This window comes from Rhopilema esculentum, chromosome 9 (assembly GCF_057945365.1).
Source record: "Rhopilema esculentum isolate cy_ngs chromosome 9, ASM5794536v1, whole genome shotgun sequence".
Lineage (NCBI taxonomy): Eukaryota > Metazoa > Cnidaria > Scyphozoa > Rhizostomeae > Rhizostomatidae > Rhopilema > Rhopilema esculentum.
In genome coordinates this window covers 6,409,016-6,426,848 of record NC_142823.1, presented here as the reverse complement: position 1 = coordinate 6,426,848, position 17,833 = coordinate 6,409,016, and positions in this window count along the sequence as shown.

Sequence of the window (17,833 nt, the reverse complement as noted above, 5' to 3'; positions counted from 1 at the left end):
TTAGTTTGTAACAAAACATTCCTTTTCTAAATTAATTTTTAATTTTTGTACCACCAAATAATTAAGTAACACTAATATCATGGTCTCCATTCCGGAGGCGGTTTTTGGTAATTTTAGGCAGTAAGACAAGTGGGGTGTCTTGTCAAATATGTTTAAACAAATAAATTTTGTCAAATAAAATCTTGTCAAATAAATTTCTTCTTGTGCTTCTTAAAAAGGCATTTTCGTTTTTTTCTGTTGTACAATGCTTGTAAATTAGACATATTATACTTCATTAATAACAGATCTACTGCATTCCATGTACTCTTTTTTACTTAACAGATTTAATTCTTGTGCAGTTTAATTCTAAGTACTCTTTGTGCGTTTTAGTCTTGTTGTGTTATAATCTTCAACTTCTCTTTTTATAAAATGTTTGATTATTTCCATTCTTTATTTGCTGGCTAAATTATTTACTTTCACTGAGATTTGTTTTGAGCGTTATAGAGTCGTTTTTAAGCTCTCAGTAAAGTTTCAAGTTCATCGTTTTGCTCTTGTTTTCTGTGTTTAGAGTTTATAAGGTGTTATAGCCTTTAAGTTTTATTATGTAGAACATTGCCAGATTCATAGATTATGACTCGTTTTTGTGTGGTACTTTGAATAAGGTTTATTATCGTAATGGTGTCGTTTAGTGTTTTTTCTAATTTTTCCATTTGCATTTTTGATATACTGTAAATCCTCAAATTAGACCTGGGGGCTTATTTTTTTGTTTTTGGTAGGGGCTTATTCGAGGGAGGGGTGTTTATACGAGGGGGGTTATAAAATTATTGTAGACATTAAGAAGACATTAGTAAAAGACCTCGTTTATTTTAGTAGGAATTTCTTTATGAGCATTTAATTAATTATTAGCAAAAGAATGAATTTTTTGTGGTAATTCAACAAAACGCCACAGGCAACCTAAGATGGCAAAAATCATCAAATTTAGGGGTTCAATTTGAGAATTTACAGTAGCAATGAAGGCTTATTCGAGGGGGGGGGGCTTATTGACAATTTTTAGTTTTAGGATGGGGGGCTTATTCGAGGGAGGGGGGCTTTTTCGAGGGGTGGGGTCAATTCGAGGATTTAAAAAATAATCAAATACGGATTTTGACCAATGTAAAGAGACAAAGATCGAAAATTCCTTAATTGAACCATAGGTACACATATGTGCATTGTTGAACAATTACGCGAGACAAAATATCTGCTATATAAATTCGGATTACGCAAAGGTATCGCCTGCGTGATCAATCCACTCTGTACAAAAAACCGAATGTAACTATCCTGTGCCATTTTTAGCTTTGGTATTATCATTGTCATTTCTACACTGCTTATACTGGTACAAAACAGTACGTTATACTTTCATATATGACGTAATACATTTTCTAAAAACAAGCACGAACAATGCTCCAATCAGAACTTCATCAAAACCAAATGTCTACACTCACCAGTAGAAATAACTTAAACCCGATGACTTCTCAGTTGCAATGATTGCCACAGTAATGACTATAAAACTAGCATTTAGCCGTAAAACCGTCCCCTGATGCCCAACTGAACTGTCCTATATCTTTTACGACAAGGACCACGCTGCACTATCAATAAAAGGCAACCTTGTGTCTCGAACACTCGCAGTAGTTAAAAACTCTTTCTTATTCAGTCAAGGCTGATCTATGTGAATCCGTTTGACATTGCTTCTAGACAATTCTCTGCTTGGTATACCAAATCTGTAATTGTACAAGCTTTTGTTTGATTAAAGATACTATTGAAGTGACGACCGTCACTAATTTTTATTCAAATGACGAAATCCGACTTGGTTAATCTGTATAAAAAGGATTCTTGAACTGTTGTGGAACAGTTGCTTGTTATGTAGACATCCCCGCATAACAAGCCCGGTTCAAACTGTTCTCGACAAGAAATTTCCGAATGACCCAGGCATTTTAATATTTTGCCCCCAGTTAGTCTAAGATCTATCTTTGCTTGTGTCCCCTTCTATATTTATCTGCTATCCCCCTTGAAAAGAAAACTCGCGGGGCTTGTTACATAGTTTCTGAGGCACTTCGTGGTTTGAATTGTCCACTAAAAAACAACCAAACTTTAAAAACCTATGTATTATTTACAAATTAAGCCAAGAGCTTTTTAAGAAAACATGCGATTTTGACGAGTGCAGAAGTAGAGAGCAGAGAAAAGGTCAGAGACAGAGGATTGTCGAGGACAGGAGTAGGCGCATTTCTACTGATGTCAACATATTTCCTTAATTCATTAGAAGCTCGCTGTCATCTTTTGCTTATATCACATCAAAATGGTATATATTTGATTTAGCAGGGAACTTTATGCACTAGTTAGAGCTGATGTGGACCCCAATAAAATAGAAATTATGAATTATAGCATCTTGCCATGCCCAATACAATATACGCAGACCATTTAGTTCAGCTAACAGTTAAAAGATTCCTGGGTATATGCAAAAAAATTGAATTTTGACTATTCAAAGGTTTATACAGTTCTTTCTACGTCAAATAGGACCATACTTCTTTCTGGCACAGTTAAAGCTCGTTTCGATTGAGAATATAAAAATGAGAAAGAAACCAGAACAGCTTTCTCATTCAAAGTCGTAGACATAATGTTCTCAAATTTAAACATGACTAAAATTAACCGTCAAACATGATGAACCCAATCTAATTTGCTTCTTACTAGGACGAAGCCATCATCCTCTTCGAGATGCATTTACTCCGGCCTTCACTGAGTCAAAATACACACAATTTGTTCGTAGATTATACGAGTGCAAGCCAATGGAATTTGGACACGATATAATATTTAACTGCGAAAAAATTGTTTTTGTATAGTGTAGGTATTGTTTCTTTTACTGAAAACATCAAGAGACCTTGTCATTGAAAATTAATCCTTTATTTAAAATATTTGTTTATCCTTGCATTTTAACTGCATCAGCCACAATTTCTAAATCAGATCTTTTTCTAAATTTTGACTACTTTTGCTGCTCCCATTCTTTAATGTTTTTATTGTAAAAGGTAATTTTAGATATCTGCTGTGGTATTTGGTGCAAATAAACATTTAGTTTGCACGATTCGTACCTGCTTACTGCTCTCACGAGGCATTTAAATTGAGAACTGTAGCAAATATATGCTTTGTCAATAATTAACACTATTCATAACATGCTGTTTCAACTTGTTAACCTATTCAAACTTGACTAAAGTTCAATCGACCCAAAACGATTTATCACTTTAAATACAGCAAACATAGAAAATGCTTGAGAAATACCAGCATCTATGGTATCAAGCCTAAACCTCTAGAATTCCTTCTCTTAACTATAACTTAATGCAAGTTTATATCAGTGGTATTCTGTGAAAAGAATTATAGCAATCAAAGAAGAGACATAACAAATTAATATCAACATGGAGGAGATTTAAACGAACGTGCTCGAGGGGGATCAACGCAGAGTTAGTTATTTGATCTGTAATGTTTTATAATGAAGTATGGATCTTATATTCTTTATTTCAAACACGTTTCTCTTACAATAATAGCATTAGCTCATTTCAGACTAAAAAAGACGCTGATTTCGTCGTGATAATATCCATACTTCCTGTATCTTAATGTTTCTTTATGATCAAACGAAGCAGTGGATATATTGACGTTGCCCAGATAAGCTATTTATAAAGATTTATAATAAATCAAATGAATCTATTGGATTAATTAAATTCTTGCTTTGATATAACTTAGGAAAGAGTGAATGAAAGAGTTCTATATTACGCTGATACTAGTTCCAAGATAGGTAGGTTGGTGAAAAGAAAATTGGTAAAGGCTATAACCGTATGTGGATAGAATGCACCCAAGGGAAATAAGGATCCTGGACAGCTTTTAAGGGGGCCTGGGGCAGATATCCTAGATACAGTCATCATGATATCATTGAAAACTTTGATTGCAATTGTAATTGTTTACCGAAAAGGGCGTCATTCATTTACTTATTAATTCTTCCAAAGTAACATATCGAACCTTGATCGCTCTTTCGGTGATTGTATGAGTTGCACATATGCATTCTAGATTAAAAATATTTGCAAAACCCCTTATTCACTCTAAAAAGTTGACAACACCTCCTTAAGGTTTAACTACCTCCTTGAGTTTACCATGTTTTCGCTAAATTCTTTCCCCATACTATGTTGATTCCTTCATAAGAATATCTATGTGCCCAATCCTAGTTAGATTCTCGCATACAATAAAGCAATTCTGATAGTAAGCAAAATTGTAGCTTTTAATAGTAAGCAAATGATTGGGGAATCAATTTTAAAATACAGAAAAGATTTACTGTAGGTGTTCAAGCAATCTTAACAAGGATTTTAGGCTGAGTTCCAAGCGATGAGGTGAAGCAATGATCACTCATCAGCCCTTTCCTATTCGATAACAACTTCTACTACCTAATAAAGGAAACACAAAAGTGCAATAGATAGAATGCGTTTCAGAGTTATGCCAGATAACAAAATTCACGACCTTCACACGTCATAAAGCAAGATCGGATGGCAACAATAGTGCACAATTTGCTGTGCTCTAAAATACTTGCCAAAACTTCCCGATAGCGTCGTCATGGATTGCCTCTGCATCTCGATGCGTCATTTTTAAATGTATTGAGCATTGACGAAAAGTAGAACTGATTTTGTGGCGTAGAAAGAGGAGGCGTAGAAAAAGGGGGTTCAGAGGGGCGAATGAAGATTAACTTCCCCTGTAAAATTTAACTGATTTTCTGGTTTTCTTTTTTATATCCAAGTGTTACATTTTGAAAGGAAAGATTAAAACTGAAAATAACGATATATTTCGTTGTTCTGAATCAGATTGGCAATCTCTTTCTATGGTGAATCAAAATGCCTTCGAAAATTAGGATTTATGTCACTCGACTACAAGTTTAAAAAAAGGAAATATCTTTTAAGATTTTATCTTCTGTTTAATTCCAGTTTTATTGTCGTTATTGTATACTTTGATTTATGAGAACATAGAAATGTTTTGTAGATTTTTATCAGGAAATCTAAATTTCTCATCGCTCTCATGCATTTTTTAATCTACGCCCTGGAACAAAGGTATAATCAGAAATAGCGAAACCTAGCCTGCAGCAACAAGTTTTGTTTGTTGGCAAATATTTCAAATAGTGAAGAAAAACTACGTGACGCAAAGGAGTAAGAGTGTTACCTTGCGGCACAGCACATGAGCGCCGATTCAGATGACTTGGTTAATTTCCTTAAAGACCAACTGATTCTCTTTCGACCAAGGAACAAGTGATCTTCGTCTTGTATGGTGCCAGATTTTCAGATTGGACGATAAACTTTGACCACCAAGAAGGTGTTTTAGAACAAAGATATATTTTGGGTGTTCCGAGATCGATTAATCGGATTCCCTGAATCGCCTCAAAAAACCATTATCGGATTTCATTCGAGAATAGATCTCAAGAAATCTGATAATGGATATTACCATTACAGTATCTAACAAAAGAACTAATGAAGAAGTGAGGTGCTTTTATCTATCAGGACAATTCTTGCATTTAGTTGACCTTAAACTTTCCTCGGTATCAAGATACACTTCCGTCTCAATACGTAATAACAATTTGAGCATAAATAGTTGATCGATATAATACAAAAATTTTATTTCATTTGTGGTGGGCCCTGTTGTAAAACACTGAGCGTTAGCTCGATTAAGACAGGACCCACTGTAAACATTAGCTACTATTATCACCATTATTATTATTATTATTATTATTATTATTATTGCGTAATGTTCTTTTACAATTTTTGACATTGTATGACTTCTAAATCTTATGTCTCACATAGTTTATATGACGTAATTATGTTTGTATATGTAGTGAATGAAAGAAGCCAAGTAAAAATAATTTTTATGTTAATTGAGCTGTCAGCTTTGCCACTATGGCAAATACGAATTCATCGAGATATCATCATGTGGCCTACAGCTAGAGTCACATCGACTAGTAGAACATACCTCTGCCAGCCATAAAATATAATATCCGTATAAGTCAAAAATTATGGCTGTCATAGATTTAATGACAGCGAGGAGGGCAATTGAACATGAAAGAAAGAGCTTTGCCCAAACTCCGCCTTGCTTTAATCATTCTCTTGAGAAAAGTTTTAATTGATCAAGAATATCATCTGGAGCAATGGTGACCACAATAGTCTACTATGCTGGCCTGTGTATCGATCTGGTAAAGGTCTTCATAAGCAACTCAGGGCCCACGCCACGAATTTCAAGGTGGTGGGGCCAAGTTCTATACATAGAACTTGAATTTAGTCCTTCAAAACAGGACCTCTATTGAAATATTTTTGCTTACCAAAAAAGGGGGGCATGGCCCCTTCGACCCCCCGCTGGCGTGGGTCCTCCAACTTCGCTCTTAATTGCAGGGTTTCAGCATATGCCTAGCAAATTATATTAAAGCAGAAAATCGATTAAGTCTTATGATAATTTTGATAAACAATCTTTTTAGTAAATACATATATGTAAGTACTTTCTATTGAGTAATTGATATTGGACCTTGACCAGGGAAGACGGAGAGAGATTTCGGGGACAGTCGCCTTTTTTTCTTTGATAGAAGGGACAAGGGGCCGATTTGCCAGTCTCATGAAAGTTCGATTGAAACTGGTCTTTGTTATTTTCAAGGAAAGCCATAGGACGGTCTGCCTGCAGCTCCTTGTCAGTCACATTTCGTATAATTTGATGGCAATGTTGCCTAAAGTGTGTTAAAAATTTTGATGTGCACGAAGCCCGCCCATTTCAAGATCATACAGCAGATTAAAATATGATTATCCATTACATAATAATTAGTAGTAGCTGCAAAACACATTTCAAATGCCCTTCGTATTTGGACATTTTGTCGTCCCTGCTTTCGTTTTGCTTCAAAAGATTATAATTTCTATCAAACCAATATCTTTTCAATCATAAATAAATCTCGGTAAAACAATGCTATTTCATAAGGCCACTACCTATAAAACGGCATACGTTTGTTGCCATTTGTTTCAAGGTAGCCCCTTATAAGATTGGGCAGTAATAAGAAAAATATTGACAGAAATTTCTGCAGACACGGAAATCTATTGTCATTGGTCTTAACAGCAACAGTACGAAGGATAATGTGCAAAATATTGGCATTACAGCAGAAGAGCCAACTCCGATATGCACCAGGGTCTTGCCATTGCGTTTTGAAAATAGTTATAATGTGTGCCTTTCCTTGAACAAAGAACTTTTATGTGTCCTAGTCGTCTCTACCCGACTTTAGGCCAATAAAATTCCCCAGCGTTTATTTTGGACAGAAAATAAATCATATACACTAGCTTTATTACAACTTGACTTTTCTCTAGATGGAAATAACACACGAAATTGTTTAAATCAGATAAGATAATCGTTTAACGCACCTGATTTTAAGCTCAGCTTTCAGTTATAGCTTTCTTAACACTCTCTTCAAACTGGTTTATCACCAAATCAACAGCCACTTCAGTTTAAGAGACTCGAGTTTTTCTTTGGCCAAGGCAAACAGCCTTTTTCAATTCTTCCAAACGCTTCCTGTTGAATAGGAAAAATTGCTTTTTCAAAATCTGTTAGCTTTAATGCTTGAATATATTTGCTGCTTTACATGATCAAATTTCGTTATAAGCAAAAAAACACGTCTGAATGATGGTATGTTTCAGACAGTGTTGAGAACATTCCCGCAAAATACATCATCACGTTTATTCGTCATCGAGCCTAATCTTTTGCTGTTTCTCATCGTGATGGCTTAGCATAAAGCCACGAGGGGTAACGGGTCACAATAAAAAGTAACAATGTTTTGTTAAGCAGTGTAACGAAACGCATTTTCTGCGGTTTCTACGCCGTAGGATACCCTCGAATGGCAGAGTAATTCGAAAGTCATCTGTCAAGGAATTCGAAAGTAGCCTTAGCTTTGAAAATATTGCGACAACACGCGTTTTATTAGCATGCACGATTATGCCGTGGTAATAAAAGGGCTTAAAATGATATGCAGTTTTTACATAAACACCTCGAATCTTGCTGATCCACACAGTTCGTAAAATTTGTGATTTTGAGTGTTAAAATATTCTTAAATAAGCACTACAGCGTGTAAATTTGGTAAGAATCTAGAAAGGAAGAACATATAACTCAAATATGCACATAAAAACTGTTTCAAAATGATATGCTTGGAATGTGTACTTCAATTTCTGAAAGTTTTGCCAAGGGGCACTTGACGATCTGGAAATAACAAACAATCAATGGCGTAGATAGAGGGGGTCAGAAAGGGCAGAAATGCCCCCTGTAACGCTAAACTGTTATTTTGTCGGAAAATATCTGATCTTGTCGGAAATATGTTATGGTGGTCTTTTTTCTTCTTATTTACATTTTGAGAAGAAAAGTTATAAAGGTGACTATAAGAATTTCTGCCGTTGCTCTGAAACAAATTGGCACTAGGTTTTTAGCTAATTTTGTGGTATTGCTAAATTGTTGCCCCCATTCATGCTTCGCTGCTTGCTCATTCAGCTCATTGGCCCAGTCCCTGGGGCTGGGCCCTTGGGACTTTACCTCGGGCACCCTCTTCTTGAAGCCCATTGTCCTTGTAAATGGGGGTAAATAAGCTAACTTTATTCCTGTCGGAAACTGGGGCCCTGTGATAGTGTAAGCAAGAAAATATCTCGGGGGCAGCCTTTACGTAACTTTACGTAATTGTAAATTAGCATTTGAAAATATATCAAACAATAATTGAAACGTTTCTCAAAAAGTGAAATTTCTCAGGGTCCAGCTTAAGATTGAAACAACTCCGTTCTCTCTTCTCTCAAGGCTTATATCACAGCAGCAATGCAAGACCATAAGCATAACCACGCTCCTAAGCACGAATCAAGCACATGACCAAAATGAAAGACTCTGTGCTCTTCGGCAAATGCAAATAGAAAAGCCCTAAATTAGACTGACTGTGCAATCTTACATTTAGCATCACATATAAGCAAACTTACCAAGCAAATACTCAAGGTCTGTAAACTTCCAGACGTTCCAAAATGATTGTTTACATGTTTACTACCTTACGCTAATCCATAATCCAATTACAATGTTTTTTTGTTCCCAGCAATTTTTTAAATGGATTCCAAACAGGAGTAGTAAAAAATTCCAGGTATGTACATTTGCAGTGCATCCATAGACTATCCATGTTGGGTGCCACAAAGAGCTCTTACTTAACGCTTACAGTCGTGCTATGCTTTCTTCTTGACAGTCTACATTGCTACAACTTGCTTGTGAGATTTTGAAGTTAGAACAAAGTAGTCGAAGAGTTTACATTAAAAGAAAATTTTGAGAAGACAGTACTCTTGATTATTCTAGGCTAAGCAAGAAAATAATCAAATTGACTCCTCAATTGTATAAATTTAAGCATTTACCTGTTGTTTTAGTTTTGCTTTTAAATACTTCTGGTGCTCAAAAAAGTCCTAGAAATCTTGGTTTATATCTGAGCTTGAAATTTACCGATTATTTTGCATCAGACCCTAAAAAGTGTCCAGCAGTTGGCCTCGCAATGATAATTGTCGTAGCTCAAGAGGCCGCAAAGACTTTCTGTAAGGCAACGCAGCAACGACCTGTGCAACGCAGCAACGATTGAAATCGGGCAACGCTGATTGCAAAGTTAATATTACTTAGTGCCATGGCCGTGGATATAATCATGGCAAATAAAAGAACTGGGTTATATTTCAAGGAACTATTGCAACGGCATAAAACTGCGTTGCATACATTGAAGTTGCATGAATTCCAAAACCATTTTCATAATTTCCATTACAAATTATGACTAAAGAACAGCAGGTTATTTCGAGTGATAAATGCTAGAACATATTCTGGGTAGCCTTTCAGTCTGTCGTAAGTGCGTGGTCAAAACAGTGGCCATTTTTTACCCCTCCCCTCTCTCATAATGTCTATTGGCACCTCTTTGGGCTGCAAATACCATAAATTGTCGATAGAGAACCCGTACTCTCAAATGTAAATCGGTTTCATGTTTATAAAGAGAATGGCAAGGAGATTGACTGCAATGATGACAGAGAAAACAAAACATAGATGATGGTTTCGGATGGAGAATTAACGATTTACTATTTACGAAAGCTAGATCGGACGGATTTGCCAAACACCTAGTTACCGTTTTGATAAATATAGTCTGGAGTAATAATTAGAGTTCACTCAGTGTCCCCTTCAAATGTGGACCTCCCCAAAAAGAATCAAATATTTACTGTGTTGTTCATTCAAACTTAAGATAGATACTTAACATAAAAGTGAGGGGCACGTGTGCTCTGTTCCTACGTCTATGGTTTGTGTGGCTTTTTAAAAATTGTACCCTGGGTACTTTAGCCTTAAGAAACCAGGAATAGAGTATGGTAGCCCAATGCGGTGGCAAAGAATTATTTGATATTTCTGTGACTAGCTTCAAAGAATATATTCCTGAAACTAAATTATGGGGACGCTTGCACCCACGGTACAGTAAAAGGTTTTATTTGCCACGGTATAGTAAACTGTAACATCAAACAAGTGTAAGGGTATTTTAAAGCTGGCAAAAGTTTTGGAAAAAAATTATCTCTTCGGTGACGGGACAGGGATTGTTTTTAAGGGTTGCAACACTGAATACTTGTTTTGCATGAGACTGGCACTGCTTTTCCTTGGTAGAACGTCTTATGATATGATATTTAATCATATTGTTGATTAAATGGGCAATCAACAAACTCAAATGGAAGAAAGGGCTTCCAGGATTATGATGTCTTTGAACCCTTTACGCCCGATCACCCCATTTTCACCTAGCCTCGATCGAGTAACTCAGACGAGTTAATGAGTTTATAATTCTACCTTTTTGTTGACCAGCAAAAGTGGTTTAAAAGTCGTTAAGAGTTTTTCTTAAAGAAAATCCTTAATGCTAAAATTTTAGATAGATAAAATGTTGAACTGGCTTTTTAATGAATGTAGCTATCGAGTGTTTCATCGTGTAAGGTTCCAAATTTGCCATTTGATTAACCAATTGTGCAGTAAAGAACTATAAAGGAACTTTAAGTATTACAATTCCATCGAAAGTGATCCAAATATATTGAACTCTAAGATCTGGGCCTCGAGTTTTAGGTTCCTTTCGAAAAAAGCTTGTATCAAGCAGCTGTGTGCATAAGGCTGTAGTATATCAGCAAGCCAACAATAAGTTTATAAGCGAATAGAAAATCAACAATGTATTTTCAAATACCCCCTTAACCCCTTAGACATCCAAACAAAATAAGTATCCTTGCCACATTAAAAATCATAGAGGGCCAAATCAGATTTTCGTGTGTGTATAAAAGATATAAAATACTTTTGATGAATAAACTTTTACTGTTCTTTCCACCGTTGGTTCAGAAACTCAACGAAAAATGATGAAAAAAACATAAATTTATAAATGTGCATAACTATACAATGAAGTGACACTACAATTCCTAGCTTTCCCTACATTTATAGCAAAATTGCGCATCAACTGCGTGAAGATTTCTTGGACCATACCTGGCCGCATGTCAAATCTTCTTTCTTCTTTATTCCAGCCTTTATTTTTTAGCAGAGAGCTTTGCAAAGACGACAGGTGACTGAGCAGTCCATACTTGGCATTTATGTACGCCTTGCAACAATGTTACCACCTTCGCTCACAATTGAATGCGACCCATAATTGGCTTTATAAGAAGGCGATCATGGACACATGGTGCCGAGGAGATAATCATAATAACACAAGATACCGACAACAAATTACTAATATTTACAACCTGTAAGGTCATGATTCGGTTTCTTTACTTCAGTTTACCTTGCATGTCGAATCCGCATGTCATAATCCTCGAGAATTTCGCGCTCTGCTACTGTTTTATAAATCTCTGTAATCACTCGGTAGAAAAACAGTTTTCCTATTCTGTAATTTAGAAAAAAGGCTGGGTTTATTCATAGTTTAAGTTTTCGTCTTTTAATCAAAATTTATAGACATAAGTATCGAATAATCCCAGTTTACAATCGAATAATGAAGATTTCTCTGCCAGATAGAAAGTGGTACCAGTACTTGATAAGAATTTGTACATATTAAGGTATTAAGAATCTTATGTGATTGATGATATCCTTCTTTGCAGTGGATGGGATCAGACAACACGTCAAAGATATTGTAGTAACGAAGGTATTCAGATAAGCATTGCTCTATGCAGGCACCGCGCAGCCACTGGGCTAGCATGGGCTATAGCTCCCCGCCCACTTTTTGCATTAATAGGTTATCAATTCGATCCCGACTCACGGACGGCCCTCAGTTCACTCAGCTGAAAATGAGTACCTAGTTTAAACATATTAGGGAGATAAAGCGGCGTGGAAAGGAACTGGTCACCCTATCACATAACACCCTATAACTGGCCACCCTGACCGTTCGTCTTCATTGGGAACCATCTTTTGTTCAGTTTCTTGATGTTTTATCTTGCTAATTCTGTTTTTATAGTAATTGATATATTTTCTGTACCAGACTATAAAAAATAAGTTGTAAGAAGCAAGTATTTTCTAAAAAGGGCATTTTCCGGCGTTCTAATAGGCGTGGCTTCAACAAATTATTGGTTACGTCCTATCTCGCCCACCCACTTTTAGAATAGTGCGCGGTGCCCGGCTCAATGTACTTAGTGTAAGAAGTTGTGAGGGTACGGTGTTGTGTGGGGAAGGGAAATACTGCAACATCCCTACAGTTCGGTATGACTCGGAAAATTCATCTCGAAAATGGGATGTTTTGTTCGAGGACAAAATGAAAGGTTAATCAAAGAAGTGAATTCAAGAATTCTTTGCCCTTGGAAACCATCTACTCCCCTCCCCTAACTCTAAATCTCAACTTCACCACTGAGAATAGAAAAGTACCCTTTTGGTGTAAAAAACTCTATCCCTGTGATTATGACTGTGAAGGAGGAAGGAGACATTTTTTGCGGGCCCCAAAGCAAGTTTTCAAAACTATGGGAAATTTTCTTTCTTAAAGTTCTTTCTACATAAGTATTCCTTTTAGTGTCAGGATATCTCGACTTGACTGCCCTGTTGCCATGATTTGAAGGAACTGAAACTGTTGAGCCCATCCTGAAGGCAAATCTCTGCTACTTTTTTTCGTACAGAAGAAAAAACAATTGAGAAAGCGAGCTCTGAGAGGAAAATCTCAAGGGCCAACGCCAGTGAGATGTTGAGTCAAAAATCTTACATTACCTCAGAAATAACTTCCTTGAATTTGATTTCATATCAAAGGCAGATTGTTGGAATGGTGACGATTCTATGTGGGAATTTTGTGTTTCTCAATTTGCAGCCTAAATATTTTTTTTAAATATCGCAAGGTGTTGCTCCTGATCATGGCCAGAAGCCATCTCCAGTAAATCGGATCAGCATTTCAATTAGTTGCAATGTAAGTTTGAATCTGCATTAGCCCATGTCTAGAAATAGTCTAATTCGCAATATAAGGATCAAGAAAATCTTTATGGCAAAGTACAAGCCCAGCTAAGGGATAGTCATTATGGTCTTAAAGTGAGGGCACTGTCTGTAAAGATTCAAGAAACAAAGAAGAGACGAGAAGCGGAATGACAGTCACAAATGGCGGATTAAGAATCCTGTTAAACTGTAATAAAGACGGATAGAAATGAGCCAGGATCAAGCAACAAGGGGTCAGTTTGTGTCCTAGCTTAACTCCAGCAAAAAGATAGGTCACTTGGGGATGTTGTTCAACTAGGTTTGAGATTCAGATTTTGGGATTTAATCATAGATTGCTGTTTTCATAGAGTTCGTTGATGATAACTAAAGTCTTTGGCATAGGCGACAGTTCAGGAAAGGTAGAGGGGGCAGAGTTTTTAGTTTTAGCTACTACTGTAAAGAGCGCCTACTGTAAATAAATGAAATATAATTATTATTATTAGTTCTATTTTACTCTTGAACAAGAATAGAATCATAGGCAGGCGAAGGTGAAGAATGCGGTTCGGATAATCCGATTAACCTCGTGTCACACACGTCGAGGGTTAGGGAACGCTCCCCTAAAAATATGAAATAAACGAAAACATGGCACCACTCCGTACATGTCCGCCTCATAGGCATAGGAGAACTAGGGACTGGGAAGGCTGCAGCCCCCCTAATCAGGCAAAATGTTCATATTTCAGGCTCACGATTAACAAATGATATTCGGGTAATATCCAGAATAAGCCCCCTAAACATTCAGCATCCTAACTAGCATTGCAGAATCATACGGTTTAAGCAAATCGAGCAAAAATTATTTATTCAAGATTCCATAGCAATGACTTCACTATGTGAAGTAGGGTTTATAAAATGGAAAATGTCTGCCAGTTTATGGAAAGCGCGACCCAGAATATGCTTCTTTAGAAAAAATGAGGAGAAACGAAGCCTCTATGTAATTTCTCCACGAGAGCCCATGTTTTTGGTCCATCTTGCGTTGCCTGTTACTCTTTTGCATGGCAAAGAAAATTGAAAATTTGAGCTTATGCGAAGATCTCAAATTTTTTTTCTTTGATAGTTAGCTAAATCAGCTGCTATCTATGTATTTTCAACAACTGTCTATTAATGTAGGATGTAACAGATGTCAAATGCTGTACTCGATGGCTTGCTTCTAAAATCTGCAAAGCTGACAGAGTTTAGAAACGGGATTCGTCATATCATTAAGCCAATAGGATCTTACTTACCCAAAACTGTAATTCTTTCTCCTCTTTGCCAATCGCTGCCAATCGCTGCCAGTCACAGCCTCTCAATTTTTCTGATAAATAGTAACTGAATTTTAGATCACTCATCTGTTGCTAGCCCCAGCGAAGACCGTGTCTATTTGGATTGTGCCTATTTGAAAGAATTGAAACAATTCAAAAAGCTATAAACAAAAATATTTTCGTAGCAAACATGTGACTTATTATTCGACATGTGAGGTAAACGTTCTATATAAAATGTCGCTTGACTGTGCCATTTTCAAATGCATCGATACCCTAATAATGACGAAGTCTTTCAAATACAAAATTGTTTAGTAAACATAATAACGATTCTTTATTGAAACGGAAAGAACTATTAAAGGTGGTCAACCACTTAGCAATGAATCGCTCCTCCACGCTGGGCAGTTTCTTGCTAGAACTTGCTCTAAAGGTAATGTTGCGAAGGCTCAAATAAGTAACGCAGTGAAAATAAACCATTCGAATTCAGTCTCAGTGTTCTCCTTTGGTTTGGATATAGCAAGCAGAACATGCTTACACGAAACAATGCAACAGATCATGGTATTTTGAACATATGAGCAGAAAAATGTAAAACCAGCATCAACAGCATCGAAAACCTTAAAGCGATTGTCTTGTTACAATCTGGAATTCGCTTCTTCCTCCCGACTTGAAATACATTTGATAGTTATTTAATTGGCTGTTATTTGTGGTATAATCAGCGAACCCAGTGCCATGATATTACCTTTTACTCAAAATTGTCAATGTTTCAAAATCTTTAGATCTACAGAACTTTCTTAATTCAAGCATATAAAAGATCATTAGCCACCTTCAGAAAAAAGGTTTTGAAAAAATGCTGATTAAATGTACTGGAATTGATCAAACGTAGGGAGCATACCATATAGCAGAATATAAATGTATGTTCTGTGCTTAACTTCAGATATAACTTACATTATATAAACAGAGGGCAGACTCCATATGTGGTCGCTAACCGAACAAAATTATCTTTAAGTATATGTTTTGCCACAATCATCAAGAAGTCAAGAATAATTAAAAACAAATATAAAACTGCCGATTGATCTATGATATTTTGCAAACAGAATAATCCCATCCGAGAAGATGAATATGAAATTAGGTGTCGATTTTGGAAATAAGACACAACATGGAGGTTAAATGAGCCTAAATGATCTGCGCTTATTCATCAGGTGAAGCCAAACATTTGGAACCAGGCAGTGTATGCATGAAATAAACTCATTGTATGACATTTTGATGACTTTTCCCCGAAGTTGCACCGTTTCTAAGACGCCAGCAACAGCGGCCCAGCAGAACAAAATCATATCGAATTGTTTAGATAATATAACCCTATTATCTTACATTTTACACTATTTTTCGAATAAATAATCTTGAAAATATTTGAGCTTCAAAACTGGTCCAAATGCCAAGAAAAAATAAAATAATTATTTGGAACAAAGATTTTTAAAATCTTTCTATAGTCTAAAATGAGGAGGTTTAGCCATTTTGAAGTGCTTTGTCTGCAAAACAAGATTTCATATCAGTGTAATGTAGAATAGACATCATAAAATTTTGAGACATCAGAGTAAAACCTACCATATATTTTGGCTGATAAACGCGTAATGGATCGCGCTGGACTCTACTTGACAGTAATCCTAGAAAATTGACAATTGACAATTGACAAACTTTGTTGCAAAACTTCACCACAGTTCTTATCTAACTCCTTCTGTAGATAAACAGGTTTATCTTTATTGGTGCTATCTGAAACTTCAGATAACATGAACGACTTCAAACTTGAATAGCCTATATGACTAATCTATCACTTGGGAAGATTATTCAAAAATTCTTATCCGAAAAATTCTCTGACAAATATTATTGGATTTTTAGTGTGATACTTTGAAATTTTTGAAATAAGTATTACCAAACCGGTATGTGTATTGACATATGGTAGATGAGATTAATAAGTCCTTTTCAATTTTGATAAAAGAAATAAATAGCATCCTACCTGTTTTTTATATTTCAGCAGTAACAATCCTCTAACAACAGCTGTCGAATGTATCTCAATTTTGTATTTTCCAGTGTTACGCTTTGTCCAATTCAGCAATTTTAAAAATACACATACGTCTTTGAAAACAAAATATGAAAAAATCATCCTGCAGTGGAAAAGCGTGGAAAATTTTTAGAAACGTTGGTGCAAAAACTCAAAATTATCCTCCTCAGTAGCAAGGGTCGCGTTCTAGCGAATTTGGGGCTAGATTCGCTGCCACGAGCAACTTTTCATATGGGAAGGGTCAGCCTTTTATCATTCCAGGCACAGGAATCACGTGGTGTGGTCAAGTCGATAGGTAGGACAAGGACACTATGCGTTAAGCAAGTACAGTCTTTCATTGTTTTAAAACTGCTTTTGGAAGCTATGAAATAAGGAGTTTAAAAGTTAAATCTTAACGGATCAGTTAAAACCACATTTTGCTAAGCTAGCATTGGAAGATATTGGGAACACAACAAAAAGGCTGCAGGATAGTGGTGAATGACGTAAAAGAGAAGATTTGTGAAGGCTAGCACATCAAGCACTCTTGCAAACAGCGAATAAATAAGATCTGGAGGGGCTATTAAGGCATAGCCCCCTATCGATTTCTAAAGTGTAGCTGCAGTCTTGCAATGAAGCTTCAAAAACGTTAAGCCCCCCAAAACTTTTTACCCCTCCCCAATCCGTTATTTGCTGCGCGCGTAATTTGCTGCGCGCGAAATTTGCTGCGCGCGTAATTTGCTGTGCACTCTCTTGCATCACGTAAAGCCCACTTAGCAGACTCCTTACAATTATATTATTATTGGAAAGTTTTGTTTGAATGTGCAAAAAACTATTACTTAACTAATGCAGTGCATTTTTGGAGAACTTCTCGCTATTCGTGTTTTTAAATAACTGCACCCCGTTAAAACATCTTGGTTGCTCCATTGCATATTCCTTATTGATTCAAAAATTAGGTTATTCAAGCTGGTATAAATTATATTAAGAAGCATCTTATGCCAATCACGTATATGGTTGTGAAACGATAACATTAGGCCAATGAAATAATAGAAATAGGCCATTGAAATCATAATGACAACATTAA